This window comes from Balaenoptera physalus, assembly GCF_965194825.1.
Source record: "Balaenoptera physalus genome assembly, chromosome: 6".
NCBI lineage: Eukaryota > Metazoa > Chordata > Mammalia > Artiodactyla > Balaenopteridae > Balaenoptera > Balaenoptera physalus.
This window is the reverse complement of record NC_138885.1, coordinates 114,667,873-114,682,130: the sequence shown is the minus strand read 5'-3', so window position 1 is coordinate 114,682,130 and position 14,258 is coordinate 114,667,873.

Genomic DNA, 14,258 nt, shown 5'->3' with positions numbered 1-14,258 from the left:
CGAAGGCAAAACAACACTCAGAGGAGACTATATAGTTTTTCCACTAGAATCCAGATAGTTTCTTTTTAAAAAGCAAAATCTATAATGTAAATCTCAGTGAAAATGTCTCCTTATTAAGCAATCACACCCCACTTGGATACTCTTGGGAAGGCCTCAGGAGCTCAGGCTCACAGCATTCCCCACAGTATCTGATGCTACAAGTTAAAGTTACGTTTTCACTTTTCTCACTGGGAAATGTGTCCAAACGCCTAGGAATGCAGAGTCAAAAAAAAAAAAAAAAAGCATACATTCAATTCAATAATTATGGATAATATCTTAAATACTCAAACCAAGTAAAGCTAAGTCTCTGCCCTCAAGTCTAATAGGAATTTAAAAGAAATACACTTTAAGACAGGAATATAAGCACATAAGCGGAATAGAGCGTTACCGGTTTCACTGGAAGGGGAGTGAGGGGAGAGGAAAACTGACAGAAATCAAGAAACCTAATAAATCCCAGAGTCTGGTCTCTAACTGACACCCTCCTCCCCGTGTCCTGGACCACCCCCTGGGCCAAGTAACCACTCCTCTAGAATATTCTAGTAGGTGTCATCGGTCAACCCACTTCGCTGTTGACTTCCTCCAAATCGTCCTCCACTGAGACGCCAAAGCCCACCTCAACCTGGCATTCCCCTCCACCGACGCTGCCCAATACTCCAGGGTAAGAGCTAACTGCCTAACTCAGCTCACAGAGGCACGGCCAAGGGGCCCTGGCCAGGCTCTCTCCCCCTCTGCTCGTCCACTCCTGGCCAACCTCAGGACCTTTGCATAAGCTGTTCCTTGGCCAGGCATCCCTTCCCACTCCACTCACTCCTCAGGTCCCATCTTAAACGCCCCCGCCCCTGTGACTAATGAAGACAGACTCTCACAGCTGCCTGGATTTCCTCGTGATGCTTATCACTGCTGAGATCCCGTAACCTGTGTGTGCACACACTGGCTTCCCTTGCCCCTCTCCGGTGGGGCTGCCCACACCACGGCAACAAGAACCTCATGTGTTTTCCTCACCGCTGTGAATCCCGAGCACCTAGGGAAGCACTCATCACACAGAGCTGACCAAATATCCGTTGAATGAATGACTAAATGAGTGGGTGAGAGGAAGAAGCCACAGCTAAGCAAGCATTTTCAGTAGGTGGGATATTAGTTGGAGGTAACAGAGCAGAGCGATGCGGTCTCCGCAGCGACAGAAGTGGAAAGTTTCACGTGGGTTCCGGGAAAGTCAGTCTCCCGACTTGGCTGGAACTTGGCTGGAATTTACGTGCGGGCCAAAGTTCAACGGGGTCAGTGAATCTGGATGGGCTTTGCGGAGGGAGGGGAAGCAACAACTTTATTTTCACTAACCTTTCACCTAACTCCATTAGAAACGTAGGCAACAAACCCTTGTGGAAACAGAAGACTCCCAAGATTTTCACCAATAGGAACTGCAGACATTTTCATATCAGGTTACAGATGCCTCACAGACTTTAAAATACTGCTGACACTCACCACTGCTTGGAAATGATGGTAGCGGTTAAAGCCATTGCTAGATAGTGCTATTTAAAATGTTCAAAAAGCACGTATCAAAGAATCGAGGACTTCCCTGGTGATGCAGTGGTTAAGATCTGCCTGGCAATGCAAGGGACACGGATTCGAGCCCTGGTCCGGGAAGATCCCACATGTCGCAGAGCAACTAAGCCCGTGAGCCACAACTACTGAGCCTGTGCTCTAGGGCCCGTGAGCCACAACTACTGAGCCCACGTGCCACAACTGCTGAAGCCCGCGTGCCTAGAGCCCGTGCTCCGCAACATGAGAAGCCACCACAATGAGAAGCCCGCGCACTGAAACAAAGAGTAGTCCCCGCTCGCCACAACTAGAGAAAGCCCGCACGCAGCAACGAAGACCCAACGCAGCCAAAAAAAAAAAAAAAAAAGAATCGAAAGCAGGTCTCAAAGAGATGTTTGTACACTCAGATTCATAGCAGCATCATTCCCAATAGCCGAAAGGTATAAGGGACCCAAATGTCCATCAACAGATGAGTGGATAAACGAAATGTGGTCTATCCATACAGTGGAATATGATTCAGCCTTAAAAAGGAAGGAAATTCTGACACAGGCTACAACAGAGCTGAACCTTGAGAACATCATGCCAAGCGAAATGAGCAGACCTAAAAGGACAAATGCTGTATGATGCCACTGATAGGAAGCACCTAGAACAGTCAGATTCATAGAGGCCGAAAGTGGAGTAGTGGGGGCCAGGGGCTGAGGGTGCGGGCATGTGAAGTTAGTCTTTGATGGGGACAGACTTTCAGTCTGAGAAGACGAACAAGTTCTGGAGACGGATGGTGGTGATGGCTGCACAGTAATGGGAATGTACTAACGCCACTGAACTGTGCACCAGAAAATGGGTGAGATGATACATTTCACATCAGGTATGTTTCACCACCGTAAAACAAGGAAGAGGGCAGGAGGGTGACAGCACACAGGAATTTTGTCTATGACAGCACTGGTAATTGCTTCCCTTGCCAACCTATCTATCTTTTAATGCACTTGAAAATCCCACTCTGAGATGCCTCCAAGGCTTCGATGGACAGCTGAGGGGGTCCACACACAAAAAGAAAGCTGAGGACCCTGGTCTCTGAGAAGGGGACAAACAAGGAGGCTGTTCAGAGCCTTGGGCGCAGAGGTCTGACGTCAGTATCGCCGAGCGGGGACTCACCGCAGTGCCTCCCTGACACTGCTGCTTGAACACTGGGGTTCTGGGGAGCCCCTCGGGCAGCTGGGGGACGCAGGGAGGGGGAACGGAGAGGGCGGGGTGGAGCCGCGGCCAAGGGTCAGGGGCCCCGGGGAGGGCGCTGGCAGAGCCTGGGGGGCGGGGGGAGCGGTCCCCACAATCTCAGGATCACGGCGACTCGGAGGAGTGCTTCTTCAAAGGGGGGGTGGACGCCAGACTGCACGTGGTCCAGGAGAGTGTGGGGTCAGAGGGGAAAGGCAGGGGAGTGTGGAACTGTGCTCTGAAGAAGTGTGATGAGGGGGAGAAAGACAGAAATAGAGCGAGAAGCTAGCGGATCAAGCAAAGGGTTTTGCTGATGTTTCATAATGCTCTGCTTGTGTCTGCAGCGCTAGACTAAAGGCATTAGGGAGTCTGCAGAAGATAGAGGTGCGAGAGGTTTTGTTTCCTTACAAAGCCTACAGTTTTTAACAGATCCCAAACCACATGAATTCTTACTGAGTTCACAAAATTAAGCCCACGTTTTCAACATGTTCAGAAACCCCTGCTCACAGATGGAAACTTTGAGATGGCCTTTTCCTTTCTGAAGGCTAAATATCAACAGAGAGGAGGAGGGCTTGACAAGAGTTGACATTTAAAGATGCGAGGCGAGCAAGTGAGGTAAATGGAGGAGGTGTTTCTGGCGTGGAGAAGTTCTCCTGCCCTCCCTGAACCCAAGGAGATCAAGCCATCTCCCCAGTGCTTGTCATTAGAGACGGCCTTCAGTGATCCATTAGCGAAGAATTAGCAAAAGGCTGCTGGGGCCGATCACTTTCCCAGGCTTAGCAGAAAAACCGCAGAGTCCCAAACTTCCTGTAGTTTACAGCATAATTAATAAGTAAGAAGAAATATCAATAGAAGCAAGTAAAATATAGTTAGTCCAGCTTTGGTTCATGGGGGCCGTGAGCACCTAGACTTTTCCCCCTACTAGTCCTCTGCCCTCACCCTGCCCGGGCCACTTCCCCGCCAGCCACTTTCAGCCTTACCCAAGCCACGGCCCCTGGAGGCTCTGCTGACAGACCATCCCACTCAGACATTTACATAAGCCCTCGTGGGCTTCCCTGGTGGCACAGTGGTTCAAAATCTGCCTGCCAGGCTTCCCTGGTGGCACAGTGGTTGAGAATCTGCCTGCCAATGCAGGGGACACGGGTTCGATCCCTAGTCTGGGAAGATCCCACATGCCGCGGAGCAACTGGGCCCGTGAGCCACAATTGCTGAGCCTGCGCCTCTGGAGCCTGTGCTCCGCAACAAGAGAGGCCGCGATAGTGAGAGGCCCACGCACCGCGATGAAGAGTGGCACCCGCTTGCCGCAACTAGAGAAGCCCTCGCACAGAAACGAAGACCCAACACAGCCATAAATAAATAAATTTAAAAAAAAAAAAAAAAAGATACCAAAACTTAAAAAAAAAAAAAAAAAAAAGAATCCACCTGCCAGTGCAGGGGACATGGGTTCGAGCCCTGGTCTGGAAAGATCCCACATGCCGCGGAGCAACGAAGCCCATGCGCCACAACTACTGAGCCTGTGCTCTAGAGCCCGTGAGCCACAACTACTGAGCCCGTGTGCCACAACTACTGGAGCCCATGCGCCTAGAGCCCGCGCTCCGCAACAAGAGTAGCCACCGCGATGAGAAGCCCGCGCACCGCAACAAAGAGTAGCCCCCAGCTCGCCACAACTTGAGAGAGCCGGCGCGCAGCCACGAAGACCCAACACAGCCAAAAATAAATATAAATAAAATAAATAAATTTATTAAATAAAAAAATAGATAAACAAGCCCTCCTTGTCGTGCTCTCTCAGTAGAAGCCCAGACAACCCACAGCCACACATGGCCAGTGGCTCTCCTACTAGACAGTGTGGATACAGAACACGTCATCACGGCAGAAAGCGCCGCTGGAGAGTGCTCGGTAAGACCACCTTCAAGCAATCCTTTTCAGTCTGCCCTGGTTTATGCTTCAATCCATCGATTTTTTTTTTTTTTTTTTTTTTTTTTTGGTTGCGTTGGGTCTTCCCTTAGCTGCTCTGCGGCATGTGGGATCTTCCGGGACCAGGGCTCAAACCCATGTCCCCTGCATTGGCAGGCAGACTCCCAACCACTGCACCACCAGGGAAGCCCAATCCATCGATTTTTAAAAACCAAACGAGTGAGTTCAAATAACCTCTCAAACAGAAAGCCTTACCTAGGGTAGGTTAAACAGGGCGCTTACGATTCCAAGTAGGGTTGGTGATAGCAGAGGGGGTGAGGCAGGAAGAAGAGAAGCTGCCAAGCTCCCCAGCCCAAGCTCACACCCTCTGTTCCCAAGGACAGTCGGAAAGCCTAATCTGTCTCCTGCATCAGCTTATCCTACCATCTCTGGCTTCCCTTGAGTCAGGACCCCCTGTTCTCTTAGAAAACCAAGACCTTCATCTTGGTAAAAGTCTTAAGAGGAATCATCTTCCTTTCTGCTCCCAAAGTCTATGCACTTACCACCTTCTCATCTGTCCCAAAAGCAATGTCCCCACTACTCCTTTTCCAAGGCAAAGAACTACAGTCCCCGTCCTTTATCTCACCTCCTGAACCTCTCACTTCCTGTTAGCTTTCACTCAAACACCACGCCTTCCCCCCACTAAAAACCCCTTCCCCCATACTGGCTTCCCTCCCAAAGGCTGTTCTCCCCTGACCTTTGAGGTTGGACCTCTCCCCCGAGATATGCGCACCCACTGCCTCCAGCCTTTCACCCGTCATCACACATACTCCGTCTTCAGCTGCAGACTCACCACTCCTACCCTGAAAACCACACCTGGATTCTCACAAGTCACCCCCAGTCTCTCTGTGCCAAATCCCACCTCGGCAGCCCTGACAACCCTGCTTCTCTGGCTCCTCCTCCCACCTCTTCTGACTCCGTGGGCTCTTAGGGACACACTCCTTCACAGCTCTCCTCCACGGAGGGTTCCACCTCATCTCTGCCCCTGGTTCCAGGCCATTTCACCAGCTCTCAGCTGATGCAATCCCCACCTCCACGCTCCAGGGCACTCCCGACACCTCTACTACACGTGAAATCCAACCCTGCCATTGTGTTCCCCAGCTATACCACAGGGCCTCTGGGAGTCAAATATTTGTTCTACTTCTTCTGGAACAGGAGGCCCTCAATAAAACAGCTAACAAATCCAGTCCAACCGTTCTCTATAAAGGTGGGATCTGTCCTGTTCCAGTCTTCCGTACACATGCTCCAGCTGGTGGGACGTAAAGGGAAGGTGTGCAGAGAGAATATTTAGAGAAGCAAGAAACGGAAAGCAGGGACAGACCCAGGAAGATTACAGTAACAGGCCCCACCCACCGTCCCCCGCTCCCCGCACACTCGCTGCAGAACACCGAGTCCCTGGGAGCCTCTGCTCCTAACCAGAAACATCCCAGGCCAAGGAGATCAAAGGGCCATGTACCCAGCTCCTCCTTACGTTATTTTTAGATCTTAGCAGAGGAGGACAAGAGAAACCAGAGAATTGCCACTCTACCACCGTTCTGGCAGCTTTCAAAGTAGGCTAACAGGAAAAATGATCTGGCTGTCACTGTTGCTCTTAAATTCTGGCGAATTTTAACCCTTCTCCCAACCCCCTCTCCCTGCCACTCCCAACCAGAAGACGTAGATGCCTCCACCACATTGTCGTAAGGGTTTGACAAATTCGGAAAGAAAGCAGAAGAACTGCGAAGGAAAGAAGCCGCCCTGGACACCACAGCTAATGGAACGCTCTGGCTTCCCACCATGCACATCAAAACAAGACAAGTGTAAAGAAGAAATCTTGACAGTAGAGCGGCCTCCAAATTACAGATGGGATACTGTCCAAGGCTTCACTGGTTTCTCACTCAAAAATGTTTTTCCCCTAGAAACAATGCTATAAAACTATGATCAAGGGCTTCCCTGGTGGCGCAGTGGTTGAGAATATGCCTGCCAATGCAGGGGACACGGGTTCGAGCCCTGGTTTGGGAAGATCCCACATGCCGCGGAGCAACTAGGCCCGTGAGCCGCAACTACTGAGCCTGCGCATCTGGAGCCTGTGCTCCGCAACAAGAGAGGCCGCGATAGTGAGAGGCCCGCGCACCGCGATGAAGAGTGGCCCCCGCTTGCCGCAACTAGACAAAGCCCTCGCACAGAAACGAAGACCCAACACAGCCAAAAATAAATAAACAAATAAATAAATTAAAAAAAAAAAAAAAAAAAAACTATGATCAGGTTCCCAGCCAGTCTAGAATGGCCTTGTAAAGCCTGCAAATGTAACTGAAATGTAAACTGGCCATGAAAAATATCCAAGTAGCACACCATAGTGTGGCGATCGTATGCTTCAATGCCGAGCATCTGAATCACCATGCTGTTTCTGGGGGAAGTGGGTTTTCTCCCATGTATGGGGTACCAGGTGCTACGGGCAAGACAGGAATTAGTAACATTTCATCTTCCCCACGTTTTCACTGTTGTCTAGGCTTCAAGAGAAGCAACCATCAAAAACAGCGAGTAAAAAGGCAAGAAGTGGGTCACCACCCTTAGTATGTTAAGCCAAGCCTTCCACAGAAGGCACTGGAATGTAGCTAGCATCAGGGGTCAGGAAGAAGACTGTGCAAGCCAAATGCCAGTGGTACCACTTCCTAGCTGTGGGCCCTGCCTTACAATTCCGCTCTGAGCAGCCCAGGCATTTGGCTGTCACCCAGGCCTATTGTGGGCAGGGCATCTTCCAGGGAGAAGAGGCGCTTTGCTGTGGCCTTCGTCCACCAACACTGCCAGCCTCTGGGTGACTGAGGCGGGGATGCAGAAAAAGCAGGACATGAACAAAGGTCTCTTCTGGATGACCCAACTTCCCCTCTTCTCTCACCAAGCATAGCAGCACCCTGTACCCCCTCCTTTTAAGCTACAGCCCTGCTCTGCTCTGACAAAGCCAGCATCAATCCCTTCCAATCCTGTGGTATAAATGACTGGTAGAGCTTAATGTATTACCTCTCCTGGGACTCCCAGAATTTTAATTGGGACAAAGTTTCATGTCAAACAAATGACTCTCTAATCGTGGAATACCAGGCTCCAGCAAGCAAGGTTGGATGGGAATAGGATGCAAATGAAGATTAGATCAGGAGAGAGGAGGAAGTGCAGGTCACACCAGGGAGGTGGTATGGGCCTCAGAACAGGCAGGGATCACATGCTGGTTCTGGAAAGGGCCAGAGAGTCAACACTTCAGGCTTCCAGGGGCCAGAGGGTCTCTGTTGCAACAGCCTGTGCAGGGAATAAGTAACCACAGACAGTATCTAAATGAGTGGGTGTGGCTGGGTTCCAAGAAAACTCTGAATTTCATATCATTTTCATGTGTCACAGAACATTATTCTTTTTTTGGCCGTTTAAAAATATAAAACCATTCTTAGCTCGCAGGCTGTACAAAAACAGGTGGCAGGCCAAGTTTGGCCCCTGCCTTCAAGGAAACCTATCTCAAGCTTTGGCTCAAGAGACGTTTTTGGAATCGGACACCGTCATTTTTCCAGGGCTCCCACGTACACAACCCTGGCATCCAGCCACCGGCCCATACCCCACGACTCCCGAGAGCCCCTGTGGAATCCTAAGACTGAATAGTGTAATGAACTCAGGGTAAAAAAACCTTCCACTGTTGAGAAGCACGGTGCTGCCCTGGGAGAGAGCGTGGGCTTTGAAGTCCCAGTTCCAAGTGGTAGACCTGGTACGTCACTGCCCTGACCTCAGTTTCCCCACCTGCAAAACAGAAAGAGCCTTTCTGGATTTGGATTTGTTGTGCAGGCTCAAAAGCAACTACAGAAAGTACCCAGGACACTGCCTTGCGGTCAGCGGGCACCCAAAAAGTCACAGGTCCAACACGAACGATTTTTATAACCTTATCTCACGCCCTCTCTCCCACCCCACCCCCGCCTCCAGGCTCAATTACATCCCTATTCAAGCCCCAAAGTTCAGGTTCAGGTGTCAACCTAGGGATGTGACCCTGGCACTGAGAATGAACCAGGTACACGTGAATGAAGCCACAGTCCAAACAGCAGAGGTCAAAGGCAGGACAGGCCACTCAGGTTTCAACATGCAGGAAGTCACAAAGAAATCCCCTCTCCGCAGATTAAACTCACACACACACAAAGGAGCGTTGCTTGGTTCCACCAGGGGGGCCCTGCCTCCCCACTCTCCTGGGCCACTTCCTCGTTCACTGCTCTCCATCCAGCTATCTCAGTCTCTAGCCTCTATCTTCAGCTCTCCCTCACACTGTATAGCAGGTACAGCTTGCAACAAGACATGTTACCACGTGCAGCAACAAAAGAGCAAAAGACAGCTGTTGAGACAACGTTTCTTCAGGAGACTAAGTGCTGATGGTTTTTTAACCTGACCGGCAATTGGGCAATTTCAGTCATTCTGTGACTAGCTTCAGCACCCGGCCAATTCCACAAAGCTCATGGCAAAATCGCTGAGTGTTAGGAAATATTAAACGACCACCTGGATGTGCTTTTTATTGAGCTCCGCTTATGAATGGAGAAATAGTTCACATTCCTTCGAGCGATGCGCTTCTAATCACCTCCAAGCAAGATTCCCTGGAGAGCAACACAGAGAGAGGCCATCCATCTGCAGCACGTGCACTGTATGCATTTCCCTTGCCCAAGGAAGGAAAACCACCTATGTCGGTTTCAACCAAGGTGAAAAGGGTGACTTGAGATACTACTGTTTTCAAATTTTCCTTACCTCTCAATAGTCAGAAGGACGCATTACAAGTCTGCCCTCTGCTATCTCCATCTTTGTCTCTATGTTGGCCCTTGAGAAAGGGTGGGCTGCTGTACGTTGGCTTTATTTTCCCTCCCGTATATATGCACTCTTCTAACAGAATGCGGCCATTCAGCCATGCCACAGCCCCATCTCACGCTTTCTCTTGGTTGTTTGTTTGTTGGTTGTTTGGGGGAGGGGAGGCGGCTAAGGAGGGTGAGAAAAGGGAAAACATACAACAGAGAGGACAGCGCCCCACTTCCTCTGATATCAGCCACACTCTGCCCGCTCACCGCGGACGCCTGGTTCTTAATTGTGGCGGAGTAGAGATAACAGACAGGGACACGTTTTCCGGAACTGATCACTCTGAAACTGCTCTCCCCACACGCAAAGTTACACCATGTCCATGCACGAGGAGCTTCTACCACCACGTGAGATCACGTGCCATATTTTCAGAGCAAGCTTCAAAGTATGAAAGCGGTTCCGAACCCTCTGTAAAAGAGCTTTATTGAGATACAGATCACATACCCCACAATTCACCCGTTGGAAGTATACAGTTCAATTGCTTTCAGTATATTCACAGAGCTGTGCAACCATGATCAGTACAATCAACCTTGGAACATGTGCATTATATCCCCAGAAGCAGCCCTGGACCCTCTCCTTCAGCAGTCACTACCCAAACCCCCAGTCCTAGGCAACCACTCATCTACTTCCTGACGATCAAACCCTTTTTTGTTCAGCCCGCAAGCCTCTGTAAGTGTCTGACAGGCTCCCTGGTACCAACGGCCCTCACAGCTACCTTCCCAGTCTCATCACATCTCAGGGGCGCGAGCCAGTCCAGCAGCCCGGCCCCGGTCTCCATAAGCCACCATGGCTTCTGCAAGTCCACTCCCCGCCTCACTCACAGGACCTTCTCAAGGCCCAGACTGCAAGCTCCTGCCCTCAGCTCGCGCAGAACCCCCAGGCAGGGAACGCGCCGCAACGTGGCTCTCGAGATAAACTGCTGCCACCCCCCCCCAACAGAGAGTCACACAACTCGGGGGTGTCTCATGACTATCATTAACCAGTTCCAACTTGTCACCTTCACGGCAAGAGAGGTGGGAAGGAAAAATCATTCGGCCACATTCCATGCAGTGGAAGATTCATGTCCATTATACGCTTAGTTTACATCTCCACTTTCCTAGCCAGACATGTGGCAAACCATCCAAACGGAAGAGAAGAAAGAAATTCCAAAGTGAGGTCCAAGTGGGGTGGATAACGCCAAACACAGTAACTACCGTCACCGAAGGGGAGAAAAGAGGTTGTTCCATCCGTTTGCAAAATAAGGGGTATGGGAACTGATTAAGTAACTGAATCCGGGGCCAGTGATTTCGGGTTGTGATGGACAAGCTGCGGGGTTCTCCTCCCCATTATATTCTCCATCAATCTGCCTAGAGCTTGAAGGGGAAATGGTTTCTCTCACCTGAGCATTGAAAACAAAAGGCGCATGCCCCACATGGGGCTCAGGCACCGCCCGCATCTGGATTTTAACCACCCAAAGCATCCTCTTGCCTTCCAGGGGGGCTGTTGCCACCTGCCCCGTCCACTTCGGCCGCCAAGAAAGTCAAGGGGATCTTTCACGGGTGCTTGTTTAACAGCCTCAACTCATTCCGTCCCTTTCTGCTCAACTTATGCTCCATTGGAGTTTTGCAAGAGAAGATATTACTCATGCTTATCTTTAAGTCATAAGAGAGTACAAGCAGACACTGGTGAACTCCCAGTAATGACTGCGGATGAGGTAACCATACTGCGCCGTACCGATGTCCTGGTTTTGTTGTTGCTCTAAGCTTATGTAAGACGTCACCGTCGGAGGAAGCTGGCTGACACCACACAGGACCTCTCGGCGCTATTTCTGCAACTTCTTGTGGTCTATAATCAACCAAAATAAATCGTTTTAAATGAAAATTACCTAAATAAATTTTTAAAAAATCGAACACAGCCTCTGTTACTGGTGCCCTGGAGAACTAAAAAGCGGCAAACCCAAAGGAAGCCAACGAATCCTCAGAAGGTCTTCCTGGTCATTAAAAACGCAGTGCCACAGACACAGGCAGTGAACCAGGAAAAAAATCTCTTTCTGTAACTAGCAAGAAAAAAGGTCTCCTATTGCCTTAAAATGTAATATCCTGCAAGTACTTGACGTGAACAATCTGAAAATGAAATTAAGAAAATATCATTCACAAAAGCATCAAAAAGAATACACCCAAAACTCTAAAACATAAACCACAAACAAGTGCCAACATTACAACTCAACCTCCACTAAGCCTGACGTTCTATAATGCCGAGTCACGCTCAGCTCCCTTCCCAGCAAGGCTCTGCTGGAATTAAGCTGGTCTTCCATCAGCATCAAAAGCTAAAAGGTGACACCAGGACCACATCCAGTTGTTACAAGGCATGGTATTAAAAACGAGTGATCATTAAGAAGCACACACCCACCCAATCAATCACTCATCTAGTCTCTCAATCACGTACGTATTAAGCAATAGAGAAAAGCAGCCACTGGCAGCTGGGAGCTGGCCTGGCACTCACGGCTAAGCTGCAGCCTTCTCCTGCTGGAACATAAACAATACAGAGACCACTAATCTCAGACAGGGACCCGATTCCTTAAACCCTGCCCAACTCTTTTAAGGTCTTCTTAGCACCCTGTGACTGAGATGTCCCACGGTCCCCTCAACGCAACAGGTCAGCAAACCCAACCTCATCCAACTACAGCTTTGTGTGTTCCTGGAGACTATTTGGCTGAAGGACCTTGTACCTAGGAATGCAGGTGAGGACAAATGCCTTTTAAAGAACGAGTCTCAGCATACAGATGGCCAACAGGCACATGAAAAGATGATCAACATCACTAATTATTAGAGAAATGCAAATCAAAACTACAGTGAGGTATCACCTCACACCGGTCAGAATGGCCATCATCAAAAAGTCTACAAACAATAAATGCTGGAGAGGGTGTGGAGAAAAGGGAACCCTCCTACACTGCTGGCGGGAATGTAAGTTGGTGCAGCCAGTACGGAAAAGAGTATGGAGGTTCCTCAAAAAACTAAAAATAGAGTTGCCATATGACCCTGCAATCCCACTCCTGGGTATATATCTGGAGAAAACTATAATTTGAATAGATACACGCACCCCAATGCTCACAGCAGCACTCTTCACAATAGCCAAGACAGGGAAACAACCGAAATATCCATCAACAGATGAAGGGATAAAGAAGATGTGGTGTATATATATACACACACACACACACACACACACACACACACACACACACACAATGGAATACTACTCAGCCATAAAGAAGAATAAAATAATGCCATTTGCAGCAATAGGGATGGACTTAGAGATTTTCAAACTAAGTGCAGTAAGTCAGAAAGAGAAAGACAAATACCATAGGAAGTCTACAATATGACACAGATGAACATACCTACTAAACAGAAACAGACTCACAGGCACAGAGAACAGACTTGTGGTTGCCAAGGGGAGGAGGGGTGGGGGAGGGATGGAGTGGGAGGTTGGGGTTAGCAGACGCAAACCAGTACATACAGAGAATGGATCAACAACAAGGTCCTACTGTAGAGCACAGGGCACTGTAGTCAACATCCTGTGATAAACCATCATGGAAAAGAACATGAAAAAGAGTGTGTGTGTGTGTGTGTGTGTGTGGGTGTGTGGGTGTGTCTGTATGCATATAAATATATATAAAAAACTGAATCACTTTGCTGTACACCTGAAACTAACACAACATTGTAAATCACCTATACTTCAATTAGAGTCTCACACTTTATCTCACCTGAAACAGACAAAACCAAACTGCTTATAGAACTTATCTATATGAACTGCAAATCACAACAAAGCACTATCCTTTCAATTTTTAAAAATTGACTCTACCACCATTGGAAGCCACCCATCCTTTACCACTTAGGTATTTTTAATGAAACAAACTGCGTGTATTTGGTTTTAAGACCAAGTTGAGAAGTTATTAACTTGACACAGTGGTGGTTACATGGTCAACCAAATGGCACTGAATATTCCCCATCACTGCAGAAGCTGTAATTGTAAATCTGCCGTTTGTTCTTAAAACACCTACTCAATGACAGAGCTCCAGTGTCCAGCACCCACAACACCTGAAGGCAAAGGAAGGAGCTGCTCAAAAAAGCTTGTGTTCACGGATTGAAACCACCTGAAACATACACACAAAGGCAGCACCTCCTCATACTACCTTGATTCTCTTTCTAGCATCATTTGGGGGAGGGGCTGTCCTGATAAAACCAAGCATCATCCGGGAGTCCGGACACCATGGACTGGCTTCCATGGCGGGTCAAGACATGCTTCGGATGAGGTACAGTGGATTTTTCTCAACAAGCAATTTAAGACATAGATGTTACCCTCATCTTAAACAATGTCATTATACCTTGAAAAGATTCTGTTGGGTTTGACCGTTAGACGCTGCCGGTACTTGACGACTTTTGATCCGAAATGGTGATGCCGCTTCATTCAACCTCATATGGGCGCAAAATAATTTTTTAATATATAAAACTGAAATCCAAAATGTGGTTTACAACTGCGCCAGAATGGAGATGCATAGTTCTTCCTTTCAAGAAAGAAAGAACCTGCCCATCCTCCATGGCTCTGTTCTGAGCAGCCCCACGACTGAGCAAGACCATTTCTCTCTAACCATCAGGCAATCTCCACTCCAGAGCTCACGGGGTGGGGGGGGGGGGGGGGGCGCTGGC